Below are 24,329 nucleotides of genomic sequence, written 5' to 3' on the forward strand. Positions count from 1 at the left end.
ACCACAAAAAATTGAAAATATTCATTCATTCAAACCATAAATCAATAGAAGTTCAATATAAACATGAATTAAAGTAAGATAATCATCTAAAGAAACTACAACCTTCACCTATTAACTCTAGCTACGAGGTTTAGCCAACTAAAGATATGATTGAAATTAAAACTCTTAAAGAAAACATAAAAACTAACTAGAAGAAGAAGATTAGGGAAGAAGGAAGGACTCCTTGAAGTTCTCCAACACTTTTCTCCACTCTTCGAACCCTAATTTGTGCTTAAAACAATTAAGAGACCCATATTTATAATATTTGCTTAGACCGACTTCGAAATCGCCTCAAATTTACGTAAAAAGTTACTCTTCGGTCCGACCAAATTAAGGCTGAAAATCCCACTCTCGCTGGACAATTCCACCTGATTTCAGTCGAACCGAAGTTGGTCTCAATCGGACCAAATTAAGGCTGAAAATTCTGCTTCTCGTTGGACTATTTTGCATGATTTTAGTTGGACCAAAATTGAACTTCGGTCGGACCAAAGGTCTATTTCAAGACTTTCTCTTTTTAGACTCGGAATTCCATAATATATTTTTTCTGGCTAATTTTCAGAATTCCTTTTCTTTACTTCAAATCTTTTATTCTCTTCATTCCTCACTTGGTTTCCTTAGATCTTTGGCATATGAATTCTTCATTAATGATTTTCAAATCTTCATTATCTTCTTTTGAGTTCTAAATTCATCCTTTTAAGCACATATTCATCACATGCTTCCAAATCACCTCACATGACAAAAATATATATAATTAAATCGAATTAATACTTAAAAGCTGGAAAAACTATTGTGATTGGAGGATTAAATATGCAATATTTGAGTCTCAATATTGCACTATGTTGAGTGTAAAATATTGCATATTTCTCGCTGTTTATATCTTGGTTTTATGAACATGATAATGCTTAATGGGTATATTTTATACATTTTTGTACTATAAGGTGAATCTGAGAGCTTGGATTGAAAAGAATGCTAAAAACATGGATTCGATGATCAAGAATCACCAAGGCAAGGGATGGATCTTAGGAAACCATGATTGGAGAATTCACATGCCAAAGATCCAAGGAAACCAAGTGAGAACTGAAAAAAATCAAAGATTTGAAGTGAAAAAAAAAAAGGAATCCTAAAAATTGTCCTGAAGAAAGATATTCTGAAATTTTGTGGCTAGAAAAATATTGTTCTAAAAATGTGTCAGAATAAACTTCCATTCCATTGAAGCTAGTTCAATTCAATCAAGAATTTCAGGATTTTCAAGCCAAACTCGCTAGAGAGTTCTAGACAAGTTTCGATGGCATCAAAGCTTCCATTGAAGACCCTTCGATGACATCGAAAGAATACGTGGATTTTACCCGGACTGTGTAAATTTGAGGCGGTTTATAGATTTTTTCAACTTGGTGCGAAAGTTGGAGTTTCATAACTATAAATAGGACTCCCTACGATGATCCAAAGCATCTTCTAGGATTTGGAAAGGAAAAGGAGGCCTAGGTGGAGCGCCGACGATGTTCTTCTACTTCGATTTCTTCATGGGTTCTGGTAGATTTTCCTGTTTTTCTTATGTTTTTAAGTTAGCTATGACTAGCTAAGCTCTTAGGTAGGGCTAAGAGGTGAAGCTTGTAGCATGTTGGGATGTTTATTTTGCTTTGATTCTTATTCTTATTGAACCTCATTGATTTCTAGTTTGATATTAAATGAATATTTTCAATTTTCTATGATTTATTGTGACTCAAATTACAATAGATGTTGCGATAACTTTGGATATCTTCTTTTCCTATTTTGAGGTTGTGAGATTGGTAAATCCTGATGTTCACCATTATCTCCTAGGCATAGTAGGGTGATGAAATCCCTTTCAATCATCACAATTCTCCGCCATTGAGAATTAGGTCAATGAAAAGTTCATATTTGATTTAAATTAGTTTATCTTCCAATTGGATAGGATAGGATTCCAATTCCAATTGTGTTTATTAAATTAAGTAAGGTAGCATCTGATCCTTGGCACTTTAGTTCCCTTTTGATATTTGATAAATCCTTCACAATTACTCTCTTTTATTCAGATTTTAGATTTAGATCTTCTTCTAGTTCTAGTTCTAGTTCTTTTCAAAATACATATAAGTTTAGTCCTTGTGGATTCAACCTCGGTCTCATCGAGATTATTACTACATCATGACCCTACACTTAGGGTTGTGAAAAAGTTTTTGGCGCCGTTGTCAGGGACTACAGCTGCATTTTTCTGAGATTAATTAGTATTAGAATTAGGTTAGGATTTTTTAAAATTATTTTTAGAAACTGACATTGTTTTCTGCTTTGTAGGATCTTAACATAGTAACTCTAATCTGGTAACCTCTTTCCAATTCTCTCTTTTTTTCTAAATTTCTTATTTGCTTTTGTTTTCTTTCTTCTTAGGTTTAGTTTGGTTTAGTTACTTAAGGGTTGAGAGTGTTTCATGCCCAAGTGGGTCCGTGATAACACTCTACATCTTTTGAGTGAAGGAGGATTAGTCGATGGGTTGCCTATTCGTCACAGGATTAGACACCACTTGAGACCCTTTAAGTCAATAGAAGTGATGGCTGCAAATCAACCTCAACCTCCAATTAAGGAAGTTCAAGATGAAAACGAGATGCATAATGCTCCCTCGCCTCGTACTCTACAATATTATTTACAACTGGCAGGGGTGAGTACATCTTCCTGCATGATATTTTCATTGATTGCAAAAACTGTGAATGTTAAACAGGGGGTGATTTAACTCCTTCCAAAGTTTCATGGACTAGAATCTGAAAGTTCATACTTGCATATGAAAGAGTTTGATGAGATAATATCGACATTACACTTCCCAAACGTGTCTGAGGACATGGTAAGATTGAAATTATTTCCTTTCTCTTTGCAAGAAAAGGCTAAATCATGTTTACATTCCTTAAGACCACGGTCCATTGGCACATGGGCTGAGATGACAAGAGAGTTCCTTAAAAAGTTCTTCCCATATCACAAAATGAATACCTTAAGGAAAGCAATCATGAATTTCGTGTAAAAAGAAGATGAGACCTTCTTCCAATGTTGGGAGCGATTTAAGGATCTCATAAACTCATGTCCACAACATGGCTACGAAACATGGCGTATAACAATTTTTTTCTATGAGGGATTGACCTCATCTATACACCAATTTATGGAGATGATGTTAAATGGGGAATTCATGAACAAGGAAGCCAATAATGCGTGAGATTATTTTGATGAACTCACTGAAAACACGCAATCATGGAATACCTCTTCAAGAACTATCACTTCTAAGCCTACTCAATCAAAGGAAATTAGAGGAATTTATGTCTTAAAAGAGGAAGATGATGTAAATACAAGAATAGCTAAACTCACAAGAAAAGTTGAGGCCATGAAACTTAAGAAGGTAGAACCTGAAAAGGCTGCAAAAGTTGTTTGTGGTATTTACACTTGTAATATACATACAACTGAGAATTGCTCAACAATTCTTGCTTTTTAAGAGATAATGAATGAGCAATTAAATGCCATAAATAACTACCAAAGACCTTTCAGTGAACCCACCTCAAATACATGACTCAAGTTGGAGGAACCAGCCAAATTTTAGTTGGAGGAATGGACAAACTGCTATGCCTCAAGAGATCCTTAACCAATTTCTGAATCAAATGAAACCTCAAAAGGATTCGATCTTAAAACATATTCAAAATCAAGACCTTTTTAATCAAGGTATATTACAAGTCTTTCAAGACCTTACAAAGGCCATGCAAGGGCTTAAGATAAAAAATTCAATTAGGGAGAAAGGGATCCTTCCGGCCCAGCCTCTCCCCAATCCAAAATCACAATATGAAATAAGTGACCCAAGCTCTTCAAATCAAATGGAGCAGGCTAAGTCTATTACTACTCTTAGGAGTTGGAAGATTATTGACAAAACTATTCTGACGAGGGCTGAAAAGCCTAAGGACCCAGAAGAAACTGGAAATAATAGACCTAGCAATGCTCCACATGGGTTGGAACCAGAACCTCAAAGTAAGCCAATTGCGTCATTTCCTCAATGGTTGATTGCTCCAAAACCTCTATTTAATTCTCAGGATATTCTATAAGTGCTTAAGCAAGTGAAGGTTAATATTCATCGGCTAGATATTGTTAAACAAATTCCTTCATATGCCAAATTTCTGAAAGATCTAGGCACTACTAAAAGATGACAAAACATACAAAAGAAAATTTTTCTTACATAAAAGGTGAGTGTTATCCTCAAGCAAGATGTGTTATAAAAATATAAAGATCCCGATAGCCCAACTATCACCTGTATAATTAGAAATCACCAGATTGAGCATGCACTTCCTGACTTGAGGGCGAGTGTAAATCTGATCCCTTACTTGGTTTACAAACAATTGGGTCTAGGTGAATTAAAACCCACCCGAACCACATTACAACTTGCTGATCGTTCAGTCTGTGTACAGAGAGGTATGATCGAAGACGTGTTGGTACAGGTTGATAAATTTTACTATCCAGTAGACTTTATTGTCTTAGATACTCAACCCATTATAGATATGAGCACTCAAATTCCTATCATTCTTAGTCGTCCATTCCTTGCTACATCAAATGTAATCATTAATTGTAGGAATGGAATTATGAATTTATCTTTCAGAAATATGACATTGGAGCTCAATATCTTTTTCAACATGAGCAAACAGTCAGGGGATGTTGATGATATCCACGACATTAACTACATAGATTCTTTCGCGGAAGATAGAGTACTTTTGACTTTATACTCTGACCATCTAGAGACGTGCTTGGCCCACTCCCATGATTTAGATGATGACATGATTAAGGAGATTTATGCCATGCTTGATGCTGCATTAGTACTTGAAGTTAACCGATGAAGGCCACAATTTGAGAAATTGCCTCAAACCAATGTAGTGCCTCTACCATCTAGTCTTAAAGCGCCAAAGCTTGACCTAAAATGTCTGCCCACTGATCTTAAATATGTTTATTTAGGTCAAGATGAGACATACCTAGTGGTGATTTCTTCCCACCATGAGAAAGAACAAGAGAGTGTACTTATTTTCACTCTCATTGAGCATGAAGGAGCCCTTAGATGGTCGATTGCGGACCTCAAGGGAATTGATACTTTGATTTGTACTCACCGCATTCATCTTAAGGATAATGCGAAAACCTCTCAGAAACCACAACGTCAATTAAATCCAAACATGAAGAAAGTGGTTAAAGCTGAGGTACTTAAGTTGTTGGATGTGGGTATCATACACCCTATATCCGACAGTCAATGGGCGAGTCCAACTCAACTAGTTCCCAAGAAGTTGGGAATCACCATCATAGCTAATGCTGAAAATGAACTCATGCCAACTTGAGTTACTACTGGTTGGAGAATGTGCATTGACTACTGGAAGTTGAATATCATCACAAGGAAGGACCACTTCCTGTCACGCCCAAACTCGGAAATCGGGCTCACAAAATTCCCGATGGCCGAATCCGGTGTCGACAGCCTCCGTAGAATCCCATTCTCGGCTCCTGGCACCCATTTACCAGGTTCCGATCCTGGGATCCTACAAGGAGGATTTCTAATATCAATTTAATTCATAATGAGTATGACCATAAGCATAACCCACGAACAATAACCACAAGAACACTATCACAAAATCCACTATGATAAAAAACTTTTAAGTATAATGCATCTGAAGGGAATACAAGATAATGCAAAAGATAGAAACTCTAAAAGCTCGTCTGCACGCTCCTGCTGCTACTATACTACGGCTGCGTCCTGGCGTCACCTGCACGCATCAATCGTGCATAAGCTTATAGAAAGCTTAGAGGGTGGTGTAAGTGTGTGCGCAGTATAAGCGTGCTCAGAATGCAAGGTTAAAGTAATGCGGAATCATGTTGATGGATACATGAATGCAATCAGCCGTATCAAGGCTATGCGATGTAAGAAATGAATCTTATCGGCCATAACATGGCCATGCGATGCGAGATACAACTCAAGCATGCCAATCCTCATCATGTATCAGTATAGTTCTCATTCTGAATAATCATCGGGGTTTAGTACACTCCAAGTGGCACTGCCGCTCTCCTAGCCGCACAGTCCAAGTGACCGTAAGAAACCTCACTATCCGCCTGGCCAATAGTTTGTCAATACCTATCCGGCATGTCGAAAGCGGACCCATTCACAAGCTGGTCAAACTCAGCCTAGTATTGCCCCCTACCCTCTGGCGAGTAAGGCCACACCCCTCTCCAACCGACCACGACACAGTGGGAGACATGGCCTCCTGGTATTCGGCCCTCGTGCGCTCATATATCCACTCGATCTCAACATTGGAGTCATCCTCTAGCACCATCAGGTTTAGGGATTTTCACCCTGGGACATCTATGGCACCCTAATGTTTAATAACAATATTTTCGGTATCCAATCCAGCCACCCACGATGTGTCTGTGGAGATTATGGCCCTAATGTCACTAGGGCATATAGTAATCACAATCACACTAATGTAAGTGCATGAATCATACTATCAGGCATGTAACAATCCTGCGCGTACCGAGCGATCATGTGGGACAACTCCGCCTGTTAGGGAGCCCATAAATGATCTGTCCGAAGGCATATGCTATGATCAGTGACTTCTCATATCAGGTATACATATGATGCGTATGATCATGAATCATGGATCTATACTATACATGTTATGTGGTGATGGGCTCCGATCAAAACGAAGATGGGCCTAGACGGCCTATGTGATACAGGTATGGGCCCATTAATGGGCCCTAGGGAGAGAGTGACAATGCGGACATTTAACCAACATCATTCCTACAATGTGGACATCAAACCATCATTGCTCCCAAGGCACGGCCTGCCATGAATCACATATTGCAATGAGCCTTATATAGATCTTATTGGGCCTCGACCCAAGGGCCCAAATACATCAAATGGGCCTCAAACCATGGACTCATATATCTCAAGTGGGCCTTAGTGGGCAGCCACAAATACATTAAGATGGGCCTCAACAGATGGCCTTATACAAATCAAAGTGGGCCTCAATGGACGGCCCACAAATACACCAAGATGGGCCTCAACACATGGCCTTAAAATATCTCCAAAATGGTTAGACAGTTTGGATGAAACTCATGCATCACTGTAGGTCCCATAGGGATGGAAGGCATAGATAAATCACATACTTCATGGTGGAGGTCCATACTGATGAAAGGTGTGGACACAATACATACATAAGTGGGGCCCACCATAATGTTTATTTTCCACCCAACCTGCTGATGAGGTCATAAGGACCTGTTTATTTTCCACCCAACCTGCTGATGAGGTCACAAGGACCTAAGGCCTACTAAAATGTTTATTTTCTATCTAACCTGGGGCCCACCATAATGTTTACGCGCCATCCAAACTGTTCATAAGGTCACTTGGACCTTGGGCCCACTGTACCGTTTATTTGCCATCCAACTGTTCATAAGGTCACGTGGACCAGGGGGCCCACGGTGATGTTTATTTTCCAGCCAACCTGTTGATAGGGTCACGTGGACCTGGGGTGGGACTGGGGCCCACCGTAATGTTTATTTGCCATATAACCTGTTGATAGGGTCACACGGTCAGGGAGCTCACCGTGATATTTTTTTTTCATCCAATCCGTTGATTGGGTCACATGGACAAGGAGCCCACCGTAATATGGCTCACAAATCCAGCCCACCCATTATGTGCGTCCCACTTGGCTGAGGGTTCAGACCAAGTTTCAGCCGCATCCAAATTTCAGGTAGGCTCACCAAGTGATTTTATATGTTTTAGGCATGTCTTCACATGATTTTAGATGGTATGGCCCAGCTGAGTTTCGTATACGGCTGATTTTTGGCAAGGGGGCCACTGCCCTAAGGGCCCACCCAATGCACGGCGTTGATGTTTGAAACGCATCTGGTGGGGCCCACAGCTGGGGCCGTGAGGCCCAGCCCGTCCGTCCGCCCGCCCACTGACAGCAGCAGCAGCAGGTGCTGCCTCATGTGTTGTTTTCTTTTTTTTTTTGAGATGACGAATTCCACAGTTTTTCCCATGTGGGGCCCACATTAGATGGATCCACTCCAGTCATTGGATTCCACGGTCCAAGACTAACCAAATGAGTCCAATATGCGGCCTGTTTTTGGCGAATAGAAGGATCAAGGTGGATTTTAATGGTAATACTGCTATTTCCTATGGTATGGCCCGCCAGAAAATGGGATCAGCTTCATTTTTTGGCTCAACACCTAAAATGAGCTGAAGAATGGAATGGACGACGTGGATCAGCCCCATACATCAAGATGGAGCCTACATGGGTAGCCTATCCCAAAAGTAAATTTTTTGTTAGCTTTATTAGTACACACCCATGTCCGTACATACACTCCATGTTAGCCAACCCCCTGCCTCACGTCCAGCGTCCAGAGACGCTAGACGACATGGATATACACAGCATCATGGTGGGCCTTACATGCATGTGGCCCACATTTTAGTCAAGGTGGGTCCCACATAAACGTGGCCCACCTAATTTGGATCAATCTGATACTTGTGTTTTTCCTTCGTCTTGGCCCGCTAATGGGCTGGATGGCGTAGATCCAACACATTCATCCAATGGGTCCCACATGAACTATATGATTCATGGTGGGCCACACTTACCCCTTCATCATCATTACCATTCAAAGAGAGAGAGAGAGGGAGAGAGACGGGGATAGAGAGGAGGGACCCCGCCACTATGGGCCCTCTATTGATACAACACATACATTAAGTGGGTCCCACAACAAGTGGGCCCTTAAAGTTGAAATAAACGATGGATCACCCACCTCTAGGCCTCCTTCTTGCTCCCCTAGCTTCCTCAGCTCCTTGCCTTCAAGTTTGAAGGTGGTAGATGATGAATGAATGGTTGAGATGGGAGATGAGAGAGTAGGGAAAGTGGGCCACACTTGTTGTTTGGGAGGGAGAGAGCTTGGACGTATGGAGTTTGGGTTGCTTGGGAGATTTTTGAGAAATGAGGAAGAGAGAGAAGTGATGGGTGAAAAGGATGGGTGGAGTGATGGGTTGTAAGAAAGGGATGGGTGGAGAGAGAGAGTTGACTTTGGGTAGCTTGTGTAAGAGAGAGGTAAGGATAGGGTATGGGTTGCTTGTACTTGACTTGATGTGTGATGTGTACTTGATTGATGAGATTGCTTAATTGATTGATGAGATAGGTCGTAGAGATTCTCTTGGAATTCGTACGCGCGGTGTTTTCTTCGAATTGAACATGGGCCTACATCTTCTACCCTGGGTATCGGTTCGGTGCGCGAGTCGCGGCATCGGAACCGCGACGACGGCGCGGTTGCCAAGGTACAGGTTTCAGTTCGAGCCGACTTCGGTATGCGGGACTCAGCTTAGGATCGCGTGCAAACGTCGGATACGGGTCGAGGATTGCCGAAATTTGACAGCAAGAACCGCGGAAGCTAATGGAATGGTACGGACTAAGACACGGGTCTTACACTTCCCTTTATCCTTCATTGATCAAATTTTAGAAAGGCTAGCAGGTCACTCTTACTACTGCTTCCTTGACGGATATTCGGGCTACAATCAGATAGAGATAGCCCTTGAAGATTAAGAAAAGACTACGTTCACATGTCCCTTTAGCACATTTGCTTCCCGAAGGATGTCATTCGGACTGTGTAATGCCCTCACCACCTTTCAGCAATGCATGTTGAGTATCTTTTCTAACATAGTGGGGCAATATTTAGAGGTCTTCATGGATGACTTCTTTATTTTTGGTCCATCCTTTAGCGAATGTTTGGAAAATCTTAAAAATGTGTTGAAGCGATGCGAGAAAAAGAATTTGGTTTTGAATTGGGAGAAATGTCATTTCATGGTTCTCAAGAGAATAGTGCTTGGACACATAATTTCATCCCAGTGAATTAAGGTAGACAAGGCTAAAATTGACCTTATCTCTAACCTACCCCCACCCAAGAGCACACGTGACATGCAATCCTTTTTAAGACATGCCGAATTTTATAGACGATTCATAAAGGACTTTAGTCATCTCTCTCGTCTTTTATGTAATCTCCTTTAAAAGGATATATCATACGAGTGGACTAAGCAATGCCAAGTAGCTTTAACCAAGCTCAAGGCTATGTTGACTACTGCTCCTATCATGAAGCCACCTGATTGGAGCAATGGGTTTGACTATGCTATTGGGACGATGTTAGACCAGAAAAAAAAAAGAAGAAGAAGCCTTGTGTGATTCACTACATAAGTAGAACTTTAAATTATGCCCAAGGGAACTACTCAACTACGGAGAAGAAGCTCTTAGCCGTAGTGTTCACCTTGGACAAATTTAGGTCTTACTTGATCGAATCTAAGATCATCATTTACACTGATCATGTGATGCTGAAGTACCTTATTTCTAAGAATGATGTTAAGCCATGGTTGATAAGATAGATCCTTCTACTCTAAGAGTTCGACATAAAAATACAAGATAAAAATGGAGTAGTGAATGTAGTGGCCGATCATCTCTCTAGGCATGATCTTCCTGATTCCCTTGTGAAATAGCCAAGCTATATCTCCTAGAGGGGGGGAGGGGGTGAATAGGACTATGCCAAATTAAAAATAAATACCGCGGAATATAAAACAAGGAACAGATAGCACTATACACCAATCACAGTATAGGAATGAAAAGCAACCTAAAATAGAGAAATTGAAACAAAAATTGTTTTAAGGACAACCTTACACCAAAAACCAAAGTTTCTGATAAGACAACCTTATTTCTAGAACAAATAGAGAAACTGAAGCTCAATGTAATAAAGAGATAGTAAAAATATAATGTTGAAATGTAAATCTAGATTATTACAACATTCCCCACTGTGCTTGAAATGAAATGATTACAACATTCACATTCACACATACATTCCACAATTCTGAATGATAAAAGATAGGAAATATAAATCACACATCCATAACACAAATAATTATAGCGGTTCGCCTGTGTGTTCACCAACTGTTAAACAACAACCACACAGAATTGTACTCCACTCCTAATATCCTCACACAGGGGATATTAGCGTTCACTATCAAATAGGTTTTCACAAGTTCACCTAAAACCTTCACAATTGTGTCTTTTTCAAAGGGCTTACACAATTCAAAAACCCTCACTTCTGAGTTTTCTTGCTCTCCTCAGATAACCAACAACTTTGAGATTTTTCTAGCTTAACCTCAAATAAAACCAAACAATGTAAATTGCACAAATTGTAAAATACCTAATTTTCTCCTTCGTTGTAGCAGCCCAGAAGAACCAAGTCGGAGTAGAGATTTGAATGTCAAAGTTCAATGTCCAATACTCACTTTATAATGGTTCTAGGTTCTAATAGATTTTAAATTAAAACAAAAGGGCTAGCTCTAATTGATTTTGATTCCAGGAAAAGGAAAACAACAATTCCTCTTTTCAGATTAGATTGGAATGCAAGAAAAAAAATCAATTAATAAAGCTAAAGAAAGAGAATATTAATTATGCACACTTTGCTTATATGGAGCACCGATTTATCTCTCAGAAGACCGAATTAAATTAACTTGAATTGCTTTATTTATTCTGAGATTCGTGCTCTATTTATAGGTGAACAAATCACGTCTTCGACTGGTCTAATGACCTCTACGACTGGTCGTAGAACCAACAATATTTGAAAATTCGGGCGCGATAGGATTTGGCAGTTTCACGACTGGTCGTAGGATCCCTTCGACTGGTCGTAAGTGGCCAAATTTCAACGCTGTTCTTTGAGTCGTAGGTCTACGACTAGTCGAAAATGCAGTCGACATTGTTCCTACGACTGGTCGAATAGTCCCCAAGACTAGTCGAAGCCTAACAGAAAATTTTTGATTTTTGTAACAAACTTACGACTGATCCAGGAATTTCTTAAACAGGTCGAAGCAGTGCTAGAACTAGCTTAGAACAGACCAAACTCACTTATATAAAACATATGAATTATGTATCTAGAATGACCTACTCTAAAAGTCAACCTCAGGTCAGTCATAGCTCAATAACGAAGTAAGGACATTGAAACTTTAGAGACGAGTGACCTTTGAAAGTAATGGGGCTTGAAGTCGTACTGTTGTTTAAACTTGAGAGCTTTTTGAGATCTTAAGATTGAACTTGAAAGCTTCTTAAGATCTTAAGTAGAGCATTGTTCTTCACAGATGCAAGCTTCATAACAGTGTCTTTGGCACCACAAAGGGCTATAAACTATGGCACTTACAATCTCCCCCTTTGTCAAATTAGTGACAAAACACACTTTCAAGATATGTTACATAACACAGAATATCTGATTAAAGAATCATGCACCAGTTGTTATATCTGATTAAAGAATCATGCACTGTTGTTATCAACCGGAATCATGCACCAGTTGTTATCAACCGACATCCTGCAGACTATATTATTCAACATACGGTCCACCTCTATACACCTCTGCTCACACCTCTGCACATACTCTCCCTGAGTAACATACTCATAAAACACCATACAATACAATGCTACTCCCTCCTCATAACAACATCCATATCTATATACATATCTATAACATATCCATACTCTCCCTTTTTATCACAATAGGACAAAGGAAGCACAAAAATAGATGGCTGAGGAGAAATAATCAATGAGAAATATGAGAGGTAACTAGTCAAGATATGAGAACATAGCATAAGCAACACACATAATTCATAGACTGAGCTAAGTTAAAGAGAGCGACAAACTCAAAACTAGTTAGGATTAATAAAGTTATTACAGACCAGTAATCTTACAAATACTAATCTGACCTAGAAGAAGGAGTAGGAATGGAAGGATCAAGTTGATGCATGCCTTTGTTCAAGCACCTAAGATATTTACGCATATATTTGAACTGTAAATCTTGAGCAACAGACATGTTTTCCATCTTAACATTTAGATTCTCAACTTTATCTTTCAATGCACTCAGACATGCATCAAATGAAGAAGGCTCATAATCTGGATCATTTGTAGAATCGGACTCCAGTTCTTCAAAAATATCATCCATGTTAATATCATCAGGAGGAAGATCACTAGCTTCTTCCTCATGTTCAGCTTCAGTACAGCTAACACCATCACCTTGGCCAGGAAGGAAATCCAGCTTCATCTTATTGATATTGGAATTGTTAAATATCAGATGATGGATAGGGGCCTCTCCAACTGGCATGTCGACTGACATATGTGTAGCCAACACAATCATCAAATATCCAAATGGAATGTCACTATGACCAGGATGGAGTCGAAACTGAATGATGAAGTGACAAATCAAGGATGGTAAACAAATGTTAACACCACTGATAACAAAATGAAGAATACGAACCATGAAGGACGTCAATTCAGATTTATTACCTGACCGAGGATACAAATTAGACACAAATATTTTGTGAAGAACTCTGTATTTGGGTAAAAAATATTTTGAAGAAAGCGCATTCCCTTTATGCGTCCATTGTACATCCAAATTGCATAAGTCCTTAGTCAGTATACGTTTTTCAGCGACAGAGGGTTTATTAGATAAAGTATGGATGGGAATACCCTCATCATTCACTGGAATATCCATAAGGGTTGAAATCAAATGACGATCAACTTCAAATGGCCCTTCTCTTATGGAGATAGAAAAAGTTAAATTTTTCAGTGAGAAAGCACATATGCATGCAAACATGGATTGGGCAATGGACCGGTATGCTGGCCCACCCCAAAGCAATAAGTTATTCCAACCTACAGATTGGAGCATAAGAAAAATATCAAAAGGAGCAACATGATTAATATCTACTAGATGCTCAACAATGACATTACTCAATCTGATGTCTCGAACATAAGATGAATCGTCCTCAGGAGCCCTAAGATGATGCTTAGTGATAGGGGTTGATCTGGAAGAGGAAGACGGACCACGGGACGTTGATTTTCTTCCTTTAGAAGCCATATGCAATAAAGATTTCAAGAATATAGAGAGTTGCAAAGGATTGAGAAAAGGATTTTCTCAAATCAGATTTTTCAAAAGAAAAACCCCAAATCTCAACTAAATTCGAAATAAACAACTCCAAAAGAGAAATAGAAGCAATCTAGACACAAATCTACAACAAAATATAAATGGGGCACTAGCTTTTAAGATTTTGAAAGATGGGTTCGACTAGTCGTGTGTCGGCTCATTGGAGAGTGAAGTTGAAGTGAAGAAAAAAGTGATTTCCCCCAAATTTTAAGTGAATCCATGCGATTCACGACTGGTCGTGGGTATACATGACCGGTCGTAGCACGACTAGTCGTGGATACTCACGACTGGTCGAGTATAGGCCAAAAAATCTGATTTTTACATATTTTTCAAGATTTGAAAACTAAACTACCAAATATATATACTATGATACAAATAGGCATAACTAATCATTTCAAAATGCACATAACTTTTTCATTTTATTCAAGATCAAATTTCATTTTATTAAACCTGCTTTTATGGAGCAGTTTAGTGAAAATATCAACACGCTGATTCTCGGTAGGAATATATTCCAAGGATATAACTTTTTCTTCTACTAATTTCCAAATATAATGAAATCTAATGTCAATGTGCTTAGTACGAGAATGCTGAATTGGATTTTTCGAAATATTTATGGCACTGGAATTATCACAATATAATAACATAGAATCATGTTTAATTCCGTAATCACTTAGCATACGTTTCATCCAAACAAGCTGTGTACACGCATTACCTGCTGCGATATATTCAGCTTCAGCTGTTGAAAGTGATATAGAACTTTATTTCTTGCTAAACCAAGAAACTAAACAGTTTTCGATATAAAAACAACCACCACTGGTTGATTTTCGATCATCAAGATTACTAGCCCAGTCAGCATCCAAGTACCCAACTAATTGAACACTAGTCTCATGTGGATACCAGAGATCGAGATTAACAGTACTTGCGACATATCGTATAATCCGCTTGACAGCAGTTAAGTGCGATTCTTTAGGTTCAGACTGATATCTAGCGCAAATACCAACACTTAGAGTGATATCTGGTCTACTAGCAGTTAAATAAAATAGACTACCAATCATACTCCGATATAATTTTGGATCCACATTTTTTTCCTGCAGAATCTTTTGAGAGTTTTAAGGTTGTACTCATAGGATATCAAAGTTCTTACCATTCTCAAATCCAAATCTCTTAATCAAGTTCATAGCATATTTAGATTGAGAAATGAACATTCCATCAGGTTTTTATTTTACTTGCAACCCGAGGAAACAATTCAATTCCCCAACCAAGCTCATTTCAAACTGAGATTTCATCAAATCTGCAAACTTAATAGTCATGTCAGTACAGGTAGATCCATAAATGATATCATCAACATAGATTTGTACTAATAAAATATGATCCTTATGTTTTTTAATAAACAGAGTTTTATCAACACGTCCCATTTGAAAATTATGGCTTAATAGAAACTTTGTTAATTTCTCGTACCATGCCCTAGGAGCTTATTTTAAACCGTAAAGTGACTTTTTAAGATGATACACATGATCAGCATTTTTGGGGTCTTCAAAACCCATTAGTTGTGCAACATAAACTTCCTCATGCAAATCGTGATTTAAAAATGCACTTTTCACATCCATTTGGTAAATCTTAAACTTTCTAAAACACGTAATGGATATAAAGAGTCTGATTGATTCAAGACGTGCTACTGGTGCAAAGGTTTCATCACAGTCAATACTTTCAATTTGAGTGTAACCTTATACCACTAACCTAGCCTTATTTCTAATTATATTGCCAAGTTCGTCAGACTTATTTTTGAAAATCCATTTGGTTCCAATGATGTGTTTATCTTTAGGTCTAGGTACGAGATACCAAACATCATTTCTCACAAATTGGTTAAGTTCTTCTTGCATCGCAACAATCCAGTTTTTAGCAGCAAGAGCTTCTTTTACGTTAAATGGTTCTATCTGGGATGTAAAACATACATAATTGCATATATCCTCAAGTTGTCTATGGGTACGAATACCAGTGAGAGGGTTTCCAAGAATCTGTGTGGTTGGATGATCTTTAATAGTCCTCAGTTGAGAATCAGTCTGATTAAATGAAATATCAGATTTATTAATTACAAGAACTTTATCATTATCTGAACTTGAGACAGGTGTGCTTAAGTGTTCATCAATGACCACATTGATGGACTCTTGAATCACACCGGTCCTTTTGTTCAGAACCCTATAAGCTCGACTATTTAAAAAATATCCTAGAAAGATCCCTTCATCACTCTTCATATCAAACTTTCCTAGATGTTCACGATCTCGTAAAATATAGCACTTGCTACCAAAAACTCAAAAGTATTTGACAGTAGGCTTTTTATCGAACCACATTTCGTAAGCCGTTTTATTATTACCTTTACTAATGTAAACCCAGTTAATAATATAGTAAGCTGTATTGACTGCTTCAACCCAAAGATTCTTAGAGAGCTTCATACTGTTCAACATGACATTAGTCATTTCTTGAAGCACTCTATTTTTCCTTTTAACTATTCCATTTTGTTGTGGAGTTTTGGGTGCTGAGAATTCATGTAATATTCCCTGGTCGCTACAGAACTTCTCAAAACCGCTATTCTCAAATTCAGATCCATGATCACTACGAATCTTACTGACTTGAGAACCTTTTTTAGTTTGAATCCTTTTAAGAACCTGTTTCACTTCTTTAAAGGTTTCTAATTTGTCCCTTAAGAAGACTACCTATGTATATCTAGAAAAGTCATCTACAATTACCAAGATATATCTTTTGCCACCTCGACTTTCCATCGTGGTAGGTCCTACTAGGTTCATATGGAGAAACTCGAGTGGTCTTGATGTGGTATTGGAATTCACCTTTTTGTGTGAGTTCCTTGTTTGTTTGCCAATCTGGCATTCACCACATATTTTATCTAATTTTTGTAGTTTGGGTAAACCTCTTATAAGTTCCCGTTTGCTCAATCTATATAGATTTCGGTAATGTACATGTCCAAGATATTTGTGCCATAAGTCAGTCTCGTCTGTATGGACCATGCAACACGATTAATTAGATAAGCTGGATTCGCTAACAATATAGCAGTTTTCAGACGTTCTACGTCCAGTTAGTATTACTGAACCCTTATTATTTAGAATCTCACAGCTTTGATTAGAAAACCGTACACTATGGTTATTGTCATATATTTGAGATATGTTAAGCAAGTTATGTTTTAGACCTTCAACATGTAAAACATTTTTAAACAAAGGAAGGTTATATAGTTGAACAGTACCTTGGCCCATAATCTTGCAGTTGCTGCCATCACCAAATGTGACTGAACCATCAGTCATGTCTTTGAGATCGGTGAATAAACCTTTATCACCAGTCATATGCCTTGAGCATCCACTGTCTAGGTACCACTTTGAATGGCTTGTAGCTTTGAAAGTGGTGTGAGCAACCAAGCAGGCAACTTTAGAAACCCATTTCAGAATTGTTTTGGGTTTAGGAGTATGGTTGGTCTTCTTCTGACTGATGTTGTAAGAATGACCTACTGAGTTAGATTTTAAGAGCTCCTTGAGTAAATCTACTATCTTTTCAGCAAGAGGGTTTTGATTCTGATTTTTAAAGTTAACATGGCTGCTTTTAGGTTTTTGAAAAATTTTGTATTTTTAGAAAAACCTTAATAAGTACTTTTCCCTTTTGAGTTTGAGGACTCTCCTTTCACAAACTTGGGAGGAGTATACTTTTGATTATGAGGTATATTCTTATCATAGCCCAATCCGGATCGATCGCCACTTTTTCTTGATCCGAATAATAGTTTTTTAAACTTTGGATCTCCTTGGGCATACCTCTATGTATCCTTTAAACTCAGAAGAGAAGATACTTCATTTTTAAGTATCTCATTTTCAAATTTTAGATTTTCAATCAGCAAGGTTTTGAATTCTAAATCATATTTTGATTTTTCAAAACAATCTGAAATTTGGGATTTTTCTAAAACAAGTGATTCAAAACATTCTTTGAGTTTAAAAAACTTTTCGTTTTGAAGTATAAGTTTGACAGCAATTTTACAACTTTCCTTGTATAGGGCATTGTAAGCATCTTGAAGATCATCTTCATTTTCATAATGACTATTCAGATTTTTCTTCACTAGTTGAATCATCATGATCTGAAAAAGTGAATTTAGCTAGAGTCATAAGGGCTTTAACTTCACTGCCCGACTCAGTTTCAAAATCTTTTGATTCAGAAGAAGCTTCAGACTCAAATGATTCATCCCAAGTAACCAACATACCCTTTCTTTTTGTTTTGTCCATTTTAGGACATTTGTTTGCTAAGTGCCCATACTCTTGGCAGTTGTAACATTTACTATCTCTCAAAGACTTCCAACTTTTAGATCTAGGTTTAGATCTTTTCTTATCATTTGATTTTTAAAAATCTACCCTTTTCTTGCTTTTGAAAATCTTGTAAAATTTCTTCGCTAAAAGAGCTATATCGTCTTCAAAATTTTCGAAATCCGATTTTTCTTGAGAAATACCTTTAGAAGATTTGAAAGCAATAGATTTACTTTTAGGAGCTTTAAAGTTTAACTCATAGGTTTGTAAAGAACCAACTAGTTTTTCTACCCTCATATTATCTGTATCACGAAGTTCCTTGATTGCGGTTACCTTAGAGTTGAACCGTTCAGGAAGTGAGCGTAGTATCTTTGCACGTACTTTACTTTCTGGAATTTTATCGCCAAGACCCCACATTGAGTTCACAATGTCATTTAATCTAGTGTAAAAGTCCATAAACATTTCATTTTCCTCCATATGAATTTCTTCAAATTTGGTTGTGAGGAGTTGGACTTTAGATTTTTTGACAATTGTAGTACCCTCGTGTGTCATTTCTAATATATCCCAGGCTTATTTTGCAGTATCACAGGATATAATTCTTTTGAACTCATCTGGTGATAGTGCGTAAGTGATTGCATTTAGTGCTTTTGCATTGGCACTACTCTCATTTTTCTGAAGGGTGGTCCATGAGAAATATGGTGTTACTCTCATTAATTTTGAACCATCAATACCAGTCACTTCAGTGGTAGGTGGGTTCCGTTCAGTCACTGTGGCTTGCCACATACTCTCATCCATTGATTTGAGGAAGATCCTCATCCTGGCTTTCCAATAGGCATAATGGGAGACATCAAAGGATGGAGGCCTAGTGACTGATAGGCTATCAAAATTTGACATCTTATATATAGCTTAGATCGTTAGCTTAGGAATTAAATCTAAATAAAAAGCAATAAGAGCGAGCTATTAGGCTTTGATACCACTTGAAATGACCAAGACATATGTCCTAGAGGGGGGGTGAATAGGACTATGCCAAATTTAAAATAAAAACCGCGGAATATGAAACAAGGAATAGATAGCATTATACATTAATCACAGTATAGGAATCAAAAGTAACCTAAAATAGAGAAATTGAAACAAAAATTGTTCTAAGGACAACCTCACACCAAAAACCAAAGTTTATGGTAGGACAACCTTATTTCTAAAACAAATAGAGAAACTGAAGCTCAACGTAATAAAGAGATAGCAAAAATATAATGCTGAAATGTAAATCTAGATTATTACAACATTCCCCACTATGCTTGAAATGAAATGATTACAACATTCACATTCACACATACATTCCACAATTCTGAATGATAAAAGATAGGAAATATAAATCACACACCCACAACACAAAGAATTATAGTGGTTCACCTGTGTTCACCAACTATTAAACAACAGCCACACAAAATGCTACTCCACTCCTAATATCCTCACACAGGGGATATTAGCGTTCACTATCAAATAGGTTTTCACAGGTTTACCCAAAACCTTCACAATTCAAAAACCCTCACTTCTGAGTTTTCTGACTCTCCTCAGATAACCAACAACTTTGAGATTTTTCTGGCTTAACCTCAAATAAAACCAAACAATCTAAATTACACAAATTATAAAATACCTGATTTTCTCCTTCGTTGTAGCAGCCCAGAAGAACCAAGTCCGAGTAGAGATTTGAATGTCAAAGTTCAATGTCCAATACTCACTTTATAATGGTTCTAGGTTCTAATATATTTTAAATTAAAACAAAAGGGCTAGCTCTAATTGATTTTGATTCCAGAAAAAGGAAAACAACAATTCCTCTTTTCAGATTAGATTGGAATGCAAGAAACAAAATCAATTAACAAAGCTAAAGAAAGAGAATATTAAATATGCACATTTAGCTTATATGGAGCACCGACTTACCTCTCAAAAGACCGAATTAAATTAACTTGAATTACTTTATTTATTCTAAGATTCATGCTCTATTTATAGGTGAACAAATCATGTCTTCGACTGGTCTAAGGACCTCTACGACTGGTCGTAGATCCAATAGATATTTGAAAATTCGGGCGCGATAGGATTTGGCAGTTTCACGACTGGTCGTAGGATCCCTTCGACTGGTCGTAGGTGGCCGAATTTCAACATTGTTCTTTGAGTCATAGGTCTACGACTGTCGAAGATGCAGTCGACACTGTTCCTACGATTGGTCAAACAATCCCCAGGACTAGTCAAAGCCTAATAGAAAATTTTTAATTTTTATAACAAATTTACGACTGATCCAGGAATTTCTTAGACAGGTCGAAGTAGTGCTAGGACTAGTCGAACAAAGTCCAGGACTAGTCTTAGAACAGACCAAACTCACTTATATAAAACATATGAATTATGTATCCAGAATGACCTACTCTAAAGGTCAACCTCAGGTCAGTCATACCTCAATAGTGAAGTAAGGACATTGAAACTTTAGAGACGAGTGACCTTTGAAAATAATGGAGCTTGAAGTCTTGCTGTCGTTTAAACTTGTGAGCTTTTTGAGATCTTGAGATTGAACTTGAAAGCTTCTTGAGATCTTGAGTAGAGCATTGTTCTTCACAGATGCAAGCTTCATAACAGTGTCTTTGGCACCACAAATTTGACAACCACAAAGGGCTATAAACTATGGCACTTACACCTTGAGCTGACACTGATAAATGACATGTGCCCTGATGAACAATTCTTTAAACTCTCCTAATTACCTTGGTTTGCTGACATTGCAAATTATCCTGCCACAAGTTTCACACTGACATATTGGACTGTGAAAGATAAGAAGAAATTCTTCGCCGAGGTACGTAAGTTTTTCTGGGATGATTCTTATCTATTTAAATATTGCTCATACCAAATTCTAAGGAGATGTGTGCCAAACAATGAACATTAAAGTTTCATCTCCTTTTGTTACTCTCAAGCTTGTAGTGGTCACTTTTCTGCTAAAAAGACCACAGCCAAAATTCTGCAATGCAACTTTTACTGGCCCACTATGTTCAAAGATACTCATGAATTTTGCAAAGCTTGTGAGCATTGTCAGAAATTGAGAGGATTGTCTCGTCGAAATACGATGCCACTAGACCCAATTCTTATCATTAAAGCATTCAATTATTGGGTCATCGATTTCATGAGGCCACTCCGCCAATCCTTTGGAAATAATTACATCTTATTGGCAGTAAACTATGTCACTAAGTGGGTCGAAGGGATCCCATGCTGGAATAATGACCATAAAATGGTCATTCGATTCTTAAAAGAAAATATCCTTTTCCAATTTGGAACGCCTCGTGCCATAATTAGTAATGGAGGGCTGCACTTTTGTAATAAGCCATTTGAGAACTTAATGAAAAATATGGCATCTCTCATAAAGTGAGCACTCCATACTACCCGCAGACAAGTGGGCAAGTTGAGATTTTCAATAGGGAAATTAAACAAATTCTGGAAAAAGCAGTTAACCCAAACTATAAGGATTGGTCAATCCGCTTGACCAATGTTTTATGGGCTTACCATACAGCTTTTAAGACCCCCATTAGAATGTCTCCCTTTAGACTTGTCTATGGGAATTGCCACTTGCCTATGGAGTTAGAACATAAAGCATACTGGGCTATCAAAAATCTGAATTTTAACTTAGACAGCGCTAGCTCGCTATGCAAGCTTCAGCTAAATGAACTTGAGAAAATTTGGAACGATGCTTATGAGAACTCGAGAATTTACAAGGACATGATGAAGGTGTTCTATGACAGGATCATCCCTTAAAAATCATTCATATCCGGTCAAAAAATTCTTCTGTACAATTCTCAGTTACATCTTTTTCCAAGTAAACTTCACTCTCATTGGACTGGCCCTTTCACTGTTACTAATGTCTATTGATGTTTTATTTAAACCAACCTGATTTAAATGACTTTAAACTCGCAAGTATACGAATCAGGTGTAGATATGGTACGTATTATGAGATCATTCCCACGAGGACTGGTTGTCATAATTCAAAATTTACGATTCTTCTTAACTAATCCAACAAATAGTTTAGCAAACTACTAACACAAATCTATGAAAAATAACTGAGAGTAAGGAGAAAAATTCAATCAAGGAGAACACTAGGACTTTCGAATCCACCCCTAATTATCCTAACCCTTGTTTTACCTGTTGATTCACCCTAATTCAGATTGATGTAAATAAATAAAGCACACTCTATGTCCTTGGTCAGGCACATAGAATGTATAATCCCTTAAAGTATAAGGATCACATCTTTCCATCCATGGTCAGGCAAGAAGAGATGTAGATTCCTATTTCTTTCTCTATAAGAAACCTGTTCATAGTCAGACACAAGCACCTAGAATAAGATTCCAAACAACCTCCACATCTAGACTTTAGTTAAGCTCATAAAATGGAGTAGCATGGAGTTTTCAGTTAAACACACTAGAGAAAGAAACAAATCAATCAAATCAGATGAAATCAATACATAACAAGATTTATTCAAATTAGGGGCTTCATCTAGCCCTAGCTAAGTAATTAGCAACTCATAAAATCAACTAGAAAGAGAGAAAAACAAGATTGATAAACGAAAAACATTATTCTCTCCATTCTTTCTTCCTCCCTCTCTCTCTTCTCTTTCTTCTCTTTCTTTTTTCTCCTCTCCTTGGCTCTGGATCTGCTCCTCCTGCTCTCTCCACGTCCTCCTCCTTTTATAGCTACCAGGGGCGAAGGAACTTTTGCACAATAAAAATTGGATTCGTGTATAACACTTGCACAGTAAAAATCGAAGCCTCCCATGTCCCATGTTCCTTGCATTATGTCCATAAAATCAACATCTCCTGGGACGTTTTTGACTGATCTACATGACTGACGGATCAAATCTTCCATCTGATTAAAGATGGTGGGCCATAACCACCTGGAAATCCCTTTTTCACGGACGTGGGTAAGCTTACGCATGTGACTACACTGACGTGATTGGTGGGCCCCACAGGAGTATTTTCGAGGAAATCCACCCCGTCCATTGGATTCAGGACGAAATTTTGGTTAGGAATGGTTGGTTTTGAATGTCCATTGACACGGCCCAGAGAAGCAATCACACTGAGCTCTTTTTGAACATCGCAGGACAGTCCTCTTGTGACCTCTGTAGTGCACACGTGTATGTACATGGGCACAAAATATCACTTAAGTTCGATACTTTCGAGGACCTCTACAAGATGGACGGCTTGGATCATTCGTATGGGCCACCATCTCATTCGTACGGGCCATGATGGTGGCCCACTGACATCCGTAAAATGGATAGCGTTCGTCCGTTACACGCTACAGGAAATGAAAGTTTCCTTTTTTAGAAGAAAGTCCGGGTCAGCACCTGCTGACCCGTCTCTCGATTCCGGTGCGGCGCGGGCGTGTGCACGCTCTATGCACATGCTGCACGTACGTGATCCACTGTGATGTTCTTGCCAAATCCAATCCATTCATTCAATTAGTATCCCTATTTAAGGCATTGAGACCAGATTTGAGGCAGCTCCAGATATTAGGTGGGCCCAGAATCAACGGTTTATGGGCTGATCTGTCAGTTGGGAAACTTCCATAGTGATCCGAGGGCTAAAATTTGATATGTACAGTTAATTTATGACCCTCTGGCCATGTATGAAGTTTTGAGCCAATCAAATAGCGGGAACCGTGTGATCTTGTATTCTGCACCAATTTTGGGCATCTTTAACGTGAACGGCTTGATTTTCTCAGATCTCTGGCTTATAAATTCTTCAGTCTTAGTTCTCTAGAGTGCATCCCTTGCTCTGGTGACTTCGGAGTGTCAATCCATGCTTTTAGTACTCTTTTTCAATACACGCTCTTGATTACATCCTGCAATAAAAACACAATTAAAATATGACATTAAGCATTATCATGTACGTAAAATTAGGCAATAACTGGGGTCTGATATGCAATATTTGACCCTCATCACAACCCCCAACCAGCATTTTGCTAGTTCAGAGCAAAACACGCCAAAAA

At 38.2% G+C, this 24,329-nt stretch overlaps 1 non-coding gene across 1 annotated transcript; it reads right to left on the bottom strand.

Annotated features, from left to right (window-relative positions):
• Positions 1–3,024: 3,024 nt before the first annotated feature.
• Positions 3,025–3,132, bottom strand: LOC131228310 (small nucleolar RNA R71). The gene has a single exon (XR_009162819.1). It is a non-coding gene; the product is annotated as a small nucleolar RNA R71 (small nucleolar RNA).
• Between the last annotated feature and the right edge of the window lie 21,197 nt (positions 3,133–24,329).

Source organism: Magnolia sinica, chromosome 15, assembly GCF_029962835.1.
Source record: "Magnolia sinica isolate HGM2019 chromosome 15, MsV1, whole genome shotgun sequence".
Lineage (NCBI taxonomy): Eukaryota > Viridiplantae > Streptophyta > Magnoliopsida > Magnoliales > Magnoliaceae > Magnolia > Magnolia sinica.